Source organism: Ochotona princeps, chromosome 8 (assembly GCF_030435755.1).
Source record: "Ochotona princeps isolate mOchPri1 chromosome 8, mOchPri1.hap1, whole genome shotgun sequence".
Taxonomy (NCBI): Eukaryota; Metazoa; Chordata; class Mammalia; order Lagomorpha; family Ochotonidae; genus Ochotona; species Ochotona princeps.
Window position 1 is genome coordinate 24,362,286 of NC_080839.1, and position 8,999 is coordinate 24,371,284.

The 8,999-nt window shown below is 42.3% G+C and overlaps 1 non-coding gene across 1 annotated transcript; it reads right to left on the reverse strand.

Annotated features, from left to right (window-relative positions):
• Positions 1–1,141: 1,141 nt before the first annotated feature.
• On the reverse strand, positions 1,142–1,249 carry LOC118760715 (U6 spliceosomal RNA). Its single transcript, XR_004996945.2, has one exon. It is a non-coding gene; the product is annotated as a U6 spliceosomal RNA (small nuclear RNA).
• Positions 1,250–8,999: the final 7,750 nt, after the last annotated feature.

The following is an 8,999-nucleotide window of genomic DNA, read 5'->3' on the forward strand; positions in this document are numbered from 1 at the left end:
ATGAAATGGGTCTATGTTAAGACTGATTATGGTACTCAGCCATCCTACCCTCTAATGATGTGGCTCATGTAGGCATGGGCGATTACAGACCCTGAGTGAATATGTTCTCATTAGTGGTTGCATTTTTCAATCTACACATCCTTCTTGCTGGACAATTCTGACTTGCTTGTCACTCTGGAGGTCTTGATGGCAGACAGGGTTTAGGAAATAGTGATACAATTACCTGGTTTACAATTACATTGTGTTTGTTAGAGATCTATTGAATGACATCCTAATACATCTATTTCAATTTCTTTTTTTTAAAAAAGATGTATTTACTGGAAAGGCAGATTTACATAGATAAGGAGAGACAGAGATCTCTCATCAAGTGATTCACTCTCCAGATGGTCACAATGGCTGTAACTGAGCTGATCTGAAACCAGGAGCTGCTTCCAGGTCTCCCATGCAGATGGTACCAAGGTCTTGTCCCATCTTCTGCTGCCTCCCCAGGCTATAAATGGGTAATTGGATGGGAAGGGGAACAGATAGGACACCAACTTGTGCCCATACAGGATACTTATATTTGCAGATGGAGAATTAGCTAGCTGAGCCATCACGTCAGCCCCCCCTTTATTGCAATTTCTTTGCCTTTTTTATCCCAAAGTGAAATCTGACAACCCAGCATTTAGGTGTCATGCTTATCACTCGAAATATAGCACATATATATGATTGATGAAAAATTGACAAGATGTTCCCCCTAATTGTGAGGTTCTTGCTTCAAATGACTTTTTGTCAGGTGGTAGGACAGTTACTGGGAGTCAAGATATCTCTAGATGAATGGCTTGCAAATTTGAAAACCTGGAGTGATTTTTAAGATATCGGTGCTCAATCCTCACATTCTTAACACTAATTATGAGTTAAGAAACTGTAGGTTGGTCTAACTAAAACCTGGGCATCACATGACTGGCGAGAAGTACATATTTGGCAGCTTTTTCCAGTTGGTCTTAAATTGGAATGATGGACAAAAATGTAGGGAATATGACAGGTGTTGGTCAAATTCTGGTCATTATGGTCTGATTTCTACGGAGTTGTAGGTTACAGTTCTATTTATCACATATGGTTTGGCCACCATCCATTATGCAAATTATTCAACTTTTTTTTTAGCATTTACCTTTTTTTAATGAATTTTGCATGTCATCTGTGCGCAGGGGCCATGCTAATCTTCTCTGTATCGTTCCAATTTCAGTATATGTGCTGCCGAAGTGAGCACTAGCATTTACTTTTCTTGGAAAGGCAGATATACAGAGAGAAGGAGATACAGAAGGAAAGATCTTCTGTCTGCTGGATCACTCCCCAAGTGGCCACAACGAACGGCTGGAGCTGAACTGCTCTGAAGCCAGAAGCCAGGAACCTCTTCTGGGTATCCCACGTGGGTGCAGGAACCCAGGGCTTTGGGCCGTCCTTGAATGCTTTGCTGGGCCAAAGCAGGGAGCTGGATGAGAAGCAGGGCTGCCAGGATTAGAACCGGCATCCATATGGGATCCTGGCACATTCAAGGCAAGGACGTTAGGTGCTAGGCCACCATGCTGGGCCCACCTATGTGGTTCTTGAACAGCAACATCCAAACAAATTCCCTAGGGATCCTATAAAAACTCAAATTCTGGCCTCGTAGACCTAGAGTAGGGCTGACATTCTGTCTTTCTAACAGCTTCTGTATGGTGTTTCTGTTGCTAATGTGTTAACTACACTGGAGTAGTCAGAGGAATCACACAATAAAACCACATGAGCAAAGAGTACTGAGAGTAAGATCTCTATGGGTAGCCAAGATGAGACGCTTGAATCAGCTGGGTGACTGGCACAGTGTTTGACAAGAGTAGCACAAGCAATCTGAACAGAGCCCTGTTGAAGAGAGCACTGGCTTGTACTTGAAATGTCGTTGACTCATGAAGGCTTTGCAGGTCTTTCAACGATGACTTCAAAGTCACTAAGTCATATTGAGAAGTTGCTCCATTGATTACTGGGATTCCTGCTGAATCCCCTTGTCTCCAGCATTAGGAACTTGGTGTTAAGGAATGGGTATAATGATGATCCCAGGAGATTGGTCTTCAATGACCAGGGAAGATTTCCATGGAGCAGATTTATTTTGATATCAGAGGTGAGTGTGATTGGGCGCTGTCAACTTGAAAGAGGGAGAAGGAAGAACCTAACAAATCTATTTTTCATCTTTTTTTCTCTAGATCTTAATGACTTATAATTTTAATTACTAGGGAAAGGGAAATGGTACTGGTGATGGTAATGACAAGAATGAAAATTTGCATGGGTTGTAATTGCGATTCATTTTTCACCAGATGGCTTCTTCCATTGCCAGACATTTGATGAGCTGTTTCACAAAGACTGTTGTGGAGATGGGTTAATGTCTATGAGCCTGTAGATTTGAATGGGTGGATGTGAATGTACTTAACAGGTCCTTGGATTCTTGGCTCATGTTTGCTTAGAGCTAAATAAGCTGGTACATATTGAAATTAGAGTTTTCCAGGAGAAAACTGTATTATACCAAAGGCTTCGGTAGCTTTCAAGTGAGCATGTATGATAGCAGAATGGAGCACAAACTGGTGAAAAGGCCAGGAACTAGGAGTTACTGGACACAAGCTTTTATAAATCATCTATGCAAAATGTACTCTATCATACTAGATCAATTGCAGAGGATTTTGGCTGCTATACACCCCAATATGCCTGTAATTATCCGGGGCAAAACATCCTCTGCAGGAGCCACAGCCTTTATTTTCAAGCATGTGTTATTATATAAACCAAAGATGTCTCCAGTAAATATTGAGATTTCTGAAGCCGGGATCATCCTAAAGGTGATCAGACTGAGCCAGTGGCTATTTGTAATTTTGTAACATACTACCTAAATCTCAGGGAGAGGTTAGGAGGTTAGCAGTGAGAACGCAAGCAAGCAGGATGCCCCTGTGACAAAAAGATTCAGTGCATTCTGGGTTCAGAAAAACAAGGCAGTTCTCTTTGCTATCCATGGTTAGGCAAGGGAACAGAAGTCATTGGACATGAGTCCTAGGTATCTGTTTCAGCAACATAAAATGAGTTCTAAAATTTTCTGAATGGAAAGAGCTGAAAGAGTGAATAAGCCATTACTTGGGCTGTTCATCAGTTTCTAGCAGATGGCAAGTAATACACTCCAAGCCAACCAAAGGAAATAAATGTGTATTAAAATCTTACGGCACCAGCACAATGGTGTACCTGGCCAGTACTCCACCTGTATCACCTATATTCTACCAGGGTGCCAGTTTGTATCTGGCTGCTTCACTTCTGATCCAGCTTCCTGTTAATGGCCTGGGAAAGCATAAGAGGATGACTCAAGTCCTTAGGTCGCTGTACCCATGTCTGAGACCCAGAGACCTGGCTTCAGACTGGCCCAGCTCTGGCCAACACAACCACTTTGGGAGTGAATCAGCAGATGGAGAGTCTCTCTCCCTCATTTTATAACTCTTGCAAGGAAAAATGAACAAACCTTATAAAAATGTCTTTCATTATAACACAGTAGTACGTGAACAATGCTCTTTGTTTTTTGCCTTCTCTCACCATTTGTTTCAGTATTCAGCGGGATAAAGAAAAAGACAAGCTACTGAATATACTGAATATGGAAATCTGCCCAAGGGTGCTTTGGAAAGTGTGGAAAATGTACTTAGAAGTTCTTTTGGTACAAAGAATTTTGAAATTCACATTTTATAGTATCTATTTTCTGTGAACTTTTGGAAGGCTGCTATATATGAAGAATTTTTACTGATTACCCGATCATTCTGTATTAAACTGAGACACACAGCATTGACCTCACATAACCTGTGTGACCTCATCCCTACCATCTTTTCAGTGGATATACCCCTCATGCACCCCAAGAACCTATCCCTTCCACACAGTGGAGACTTGCTTCTGAGTAATGGCAACCTTCCTCTTTCCTCAACCCACTTCTATCTCCATTCAGATCCCCTTTGAGAAAATGGGTGAACTGGCTGTGACACACTGTGTCCTGAGAAAGGTTCCATGGCAGTTCCTGGCAAGAGCCTATTAACTGTGAAGGTTTGCAAACTTAGAAATAAAAGAAAAATCTGATTCTGTTTTCAAGGGACATGTGGGGATGCATAGAAGAGGGCTCACTTGTTCTTGGGGAGCTCATCTGACATCGTGGCTGTGTTTGGCCAGGTCCCATCAAAATTGTCTGCTAGTCCATGTTGGAAGTGGAAGGGAAATTCAGTGGCCACAAATGAGGGAAAAGATAGCAGCTAAAATTTAGTGGTGGGTTTCAGGATAGCTCTTTCATAAAGCACCGGTTAACTAACATATGCAAGCATAACTCTAAGGAAAAATCCAGGTAATGATGTGAAGGCTCAGAAAGAGTAAATCTTTGGAAATGATCTGCTGTAAGCAATAGAATTCCATTATGTGTTTGCTGAATTCTTTACTGACAAGCTGGAAGTTCCCCATGCTCAGAGGGTTAGCAGTGTGCTGGGTCTGCACATGGGCTGCACTCCTGTGAGTTAGAGCCGTCCACCTGAGAGGCCGATGTATTGGTGTGATGGACCGTGCCCCGGGATGGGCAGAGCTGCGAGGAAAACCAGCAGCCACAGCTGTGGGAAGCCAGGGAATGTATATGCAGAAGACAAGAGGCAGAAGTTTTTACACAGGAGGCAATCTTAGCTCATACCACCTCACACTTGTCATACTTTTGACACATTTTTATTGACCTTAGGCTACACAGAATATTAAACTTCCTGAATCTGTCTCTGTGGGGATTCTTCATGCTGATAGAATGGCATATACGCTAGCATTCCTCAGTCCTTCTTGCGTTTTGCTTGCACAGAGATTTCAGAACAAATTAACACACACTCATTTCTGTCACTTAGGAGACAAAAATAGTCTCAGTAGCCATTGATTATAGTAAATGTTTTACTTGGCCTTTAAAACTAAGGATACACATGCAATTGTCAGTAACTCACAAGGTAGATGTGGTAACTCCCACTTTGAGAATTGGGCAATTGGCTTCCAGTAAGGTGATGTAACTCATTGTCACTTGTAGACTCTAAGAATTGAACTCAGGCTCATGTTACTCCAACCTTGTATGCCTTAACCATAATTTCACAACAGTATGCTCCCAGGAGTCACTGTGCTTCACTGTCTTACGGCAACAGGGGTCTCCTGGGTAGAATTACATTTGGTGATGTCCCTCACTCATGCCCTTCCCTGACTCCCCGTGATCAGCATCCTGTTCCTACTGTACCCTGACACCGCGATTTACTCTCTCCTTGGCTCTCTTTCTTGCTTACCAGTCATAATTGGCCAAGAACTGTCACTCATTACCAACCAATTGCACTCTTCCCACTAGCCATGCACCACAGAAAGAGAGGAAGGAACTTTAGGGCGTGTCAAGGGAAGAATCATTTGACCCTCCTTTCCAGGCTCTGCCACAAAAGCAGATTTGAAAGAGCAAAATCATTACCCCCCAAAGTATTCCTCAACTTGATAAGTACCTCGTTCGCAAGATGTGATTTCAAATGATTTTCTAAGACAATCAAATCCACCTTCAAAGGGCAAAATTTTGGCATAATTTAGGTATTCAAAAGAATATAATGTGGATCCTGAAAGGACTTCAAAGTTAGTCCAAAAAACAAAAAGAGAAAGTCTGAGCAGTAAGAGTACGGTTGGAATAAATGCGAAGTCATCCAGAATGTCCACTTCAAAAACAACATTTTGAATCCAAATATTCTAATGTATTTATCAAAAGTTTAAGAGTTACTTTCTTATTTCATTGACAAAGAAATATCCAATATGTTTCCTACAATATTGTTGCAGTCCTGAACGTTACAATCAAAATCACCAATTAATACAAAAACTGAGACCTAAAGTGGGATGTTCACATAACAGACTCTAAACTGTGACCTCAGTTATACAGTGTGGCTGGTTCCAGCTGTGGCAGCCCAAACAGAGTCGCCGTCTTCTGGCTCGGATCTGTTCTGTGCACTAGAGCAAAGCAGAATTTCACTGTTAATTACTTGCTGGGATTCAGACCATGTGCCTCACATGGAACTTCAGAGAACTTGGCAGGATGTGTCATAGTGTTTATTTAAGGTCATTGAGTGCTTCCTGTGGCTTCCCAAAGGGGTGATACACAGAACTTAACGACTTGTACAGCTCCAGATCTGGAGCCTCTTCTGATCCCCTAGTTACTGGTTGTGGTACCCACAGTGAGGACTTGGGGAGGGGCCAGGGAGGCAGAGAAGGGTGAAAGATAGCATGGGGACAAGGAAAAGGCTTAATAGACCTTAAAATATTCTAGTAAGAGTTTGGGCATATGAATGAGCTCCTGAGTATCACTTTTGGCTTTCAGGAAGATTCTACATGCGAGAAGCAAATTTTTGTGCAGGCTGACCCATGGGACAGAAGTCGAGGCAGCTGCCCTTTCTCCTGTGTGACCTATGGCCCAGAAGCTCTGGTGAGTTGAATTGTCTGTGGGAGAATAAGTTACATGAAATGGAAACAGTGGATTGAGGGGGACGGTGCGGAGGGCTCCTTGTTGCTAAGGGATTGAAATTGCAAAGGATGGGAATCTGGTCCAGAATTAAGAACCCTAATTTACAACATTCAATGGTTTGGTTATACGTTTTCCCAGAAATTGCAAAGATTGACTGCTTAGTGGGGTTTTAAGGAAGTTAAACTGACGAAGAAAACACAGCTTAACAAACAGAAGTCCACACTGCTCTAATGCTTAAACAGTTCCCCGGCTCCAAAGGCCTGTCAGCAGAGAGGGGTGTGCTGAGGGAACCCCCTGAAGAGGAGTCACCCCTCCTTGCTTCTTGGTCTCTTCCCAGCGGAGCTCCGGGAAAGCCAGAGGCCAGCAGAGCCTGGTACCCGTGTTGTCCCTGTCTAGCTTAGGATCTGGCCCTTGGCATTTCCCCACCACCAGTGCTGACACAGTGTGCTGGTGATGATGACGTTCATCATACAGCCTGAAGTCTCAGCAAGAAAATGTCAAACAGTCCCATTACCTAGAGCCTGGTGTCAGAGGTAGATGAGGGAAACGGTTGGGATTGAGGATCATTTCCTTTCCAGGGGATGGTGGGGACTGTGCCTGTGGCTTTACATGGGATAGTTCTGTTCACTGCAGATTCTGGAATTGTGCCTGTGAGTATGAAGGTAAGGCAGTGTCAGTAGAATATCTGTATCAGAGCTTAAGTTGGTTGTGTTTATCTGCCTGTCGAACATTCCTTTCCCCTTCTACTAAGAACCCCTGCCATCTCTAGGCCTGCCCACTTATGAGCCCCATTGCCTCAGGAAGTGATTTGCTCAGCATGGATACATGGTGCAAGCAACTGCTGGGAAAGCTAGGTTATCCCTGCTGAGGGTGGCTTGAAGGCCGTAGGTGCTGGCCCTGATCCTTGCCCCATGGAAAGGAGATGAGCACTGGACAATGACAATACTAGTGTTGCTGAATCTGTGTTTCAGATCCTGAGAGCCTGCTTCCAAGTGTGTGTAACTTTCCCTGCAATTTTGTGGGCTAACACTGTGTTTTTCGCCATGTGTGCATACCCACACAATCTGTATTTGGACGTATATATTCTGTGCATACTTACTTAAGTTCTCGCATATCATCCTATGTGTAACTCATGTCTATGGAAATGTAACCAAATGATTCTGCACTTAAGTGTGTGCATTTGTGCTTGTGTTTACAAGTGTAGACACAGGTTGCATATCTGAAACGCTCTAAGCTCTGAAAATTTTTGAGCACAGACCTGATTCCACAAGTGGCAAATTCTACATCTGACCTCAGTGTGATGGGTTGAAGTAAAAATACTGTAAAATATACAGTAGATATATTACATAAAATTAGCTTCAGGTTATATGGGAAAGATATATTTAAAACACAGATGAATTTTATTTCTGGATTTGTGTCCTATCCTCAAGACCTCATTATTAATATGCAAATATTCCAAATCCTGAAAAAAATCCGAAATTGGAAACACTTCTTGTCTCAAATATTTCAAATAAGCAGTATTCGTTTGCAAACCAAAAAGTGCCATATACCATAACCTAGAGTTGTTTAACTACCTGCAAAATGACCAAAACAACTCATAAAAATGTGCAACCTTTGTATCATATGTTTTATTTTAATTAATATGCCACTGCATTTGAGGAGGTTAGACACAAGGTGTCATGAGGCAAGACATTACTACATGGAAAATGTAGGAAAATACTTAAAAGCTGTTTCAGCTGTTTATTCAAAACACTTTCATAGCTCACTTAAGTTTCATCAAAGAAGGCATATATAGTTGTCCCTTGGTTCTGGGATCCTGGTGAGACCCAAGTTCTCAGTTGCCCATGTCCCTTTATATAAAACATGGTAGTATTAACAGGTAATCTAGACATACGCTCTCCATACTTTCAACCATTCCTGTAGTATTTACATTATCTACTTCAATGTCTGTGCCATGTAAATATTTGTTCCACTGCATAGTGTAGGAAATGATGATTAGGAAAACATCTGAAAATGTTCAATACATGCATGAATTTTTTGCTCAATAGTTTCAACCCTTGGTTGGGAGTATAAAGCAGCACTAGTTGCATAACAGTGATATTAAGCACAACTACCATGTGCAGTACCATGGTAGGCACATTGCGAGTATTACCTCTAGCGATTCTTTGTAAGGTCTTGTGTCCTGATTTACAACTAGGGATAATGGGATTCAGAGATATCTGTTAACTTTGCCATGTCCTCAGTCAGTGGATGAAGGACCTGGTCTGAAGTCCACAGCTGATGTTTCCCTAAGCGATGCGCCATAGCTCATGTCACACCAATGTCCTCTCTGTCTTCAGATCTCATATTACAAATAAGTAGTAAAGGCAACTGGTAAGGGGCTGGAGCAGAAACAAAGAGATATGGCAAGGGAGGAGAGGAGTGGCATGCCGACCTGTACATACTCTGTGCACTATTTGGATTATTGTCAATCTCTATT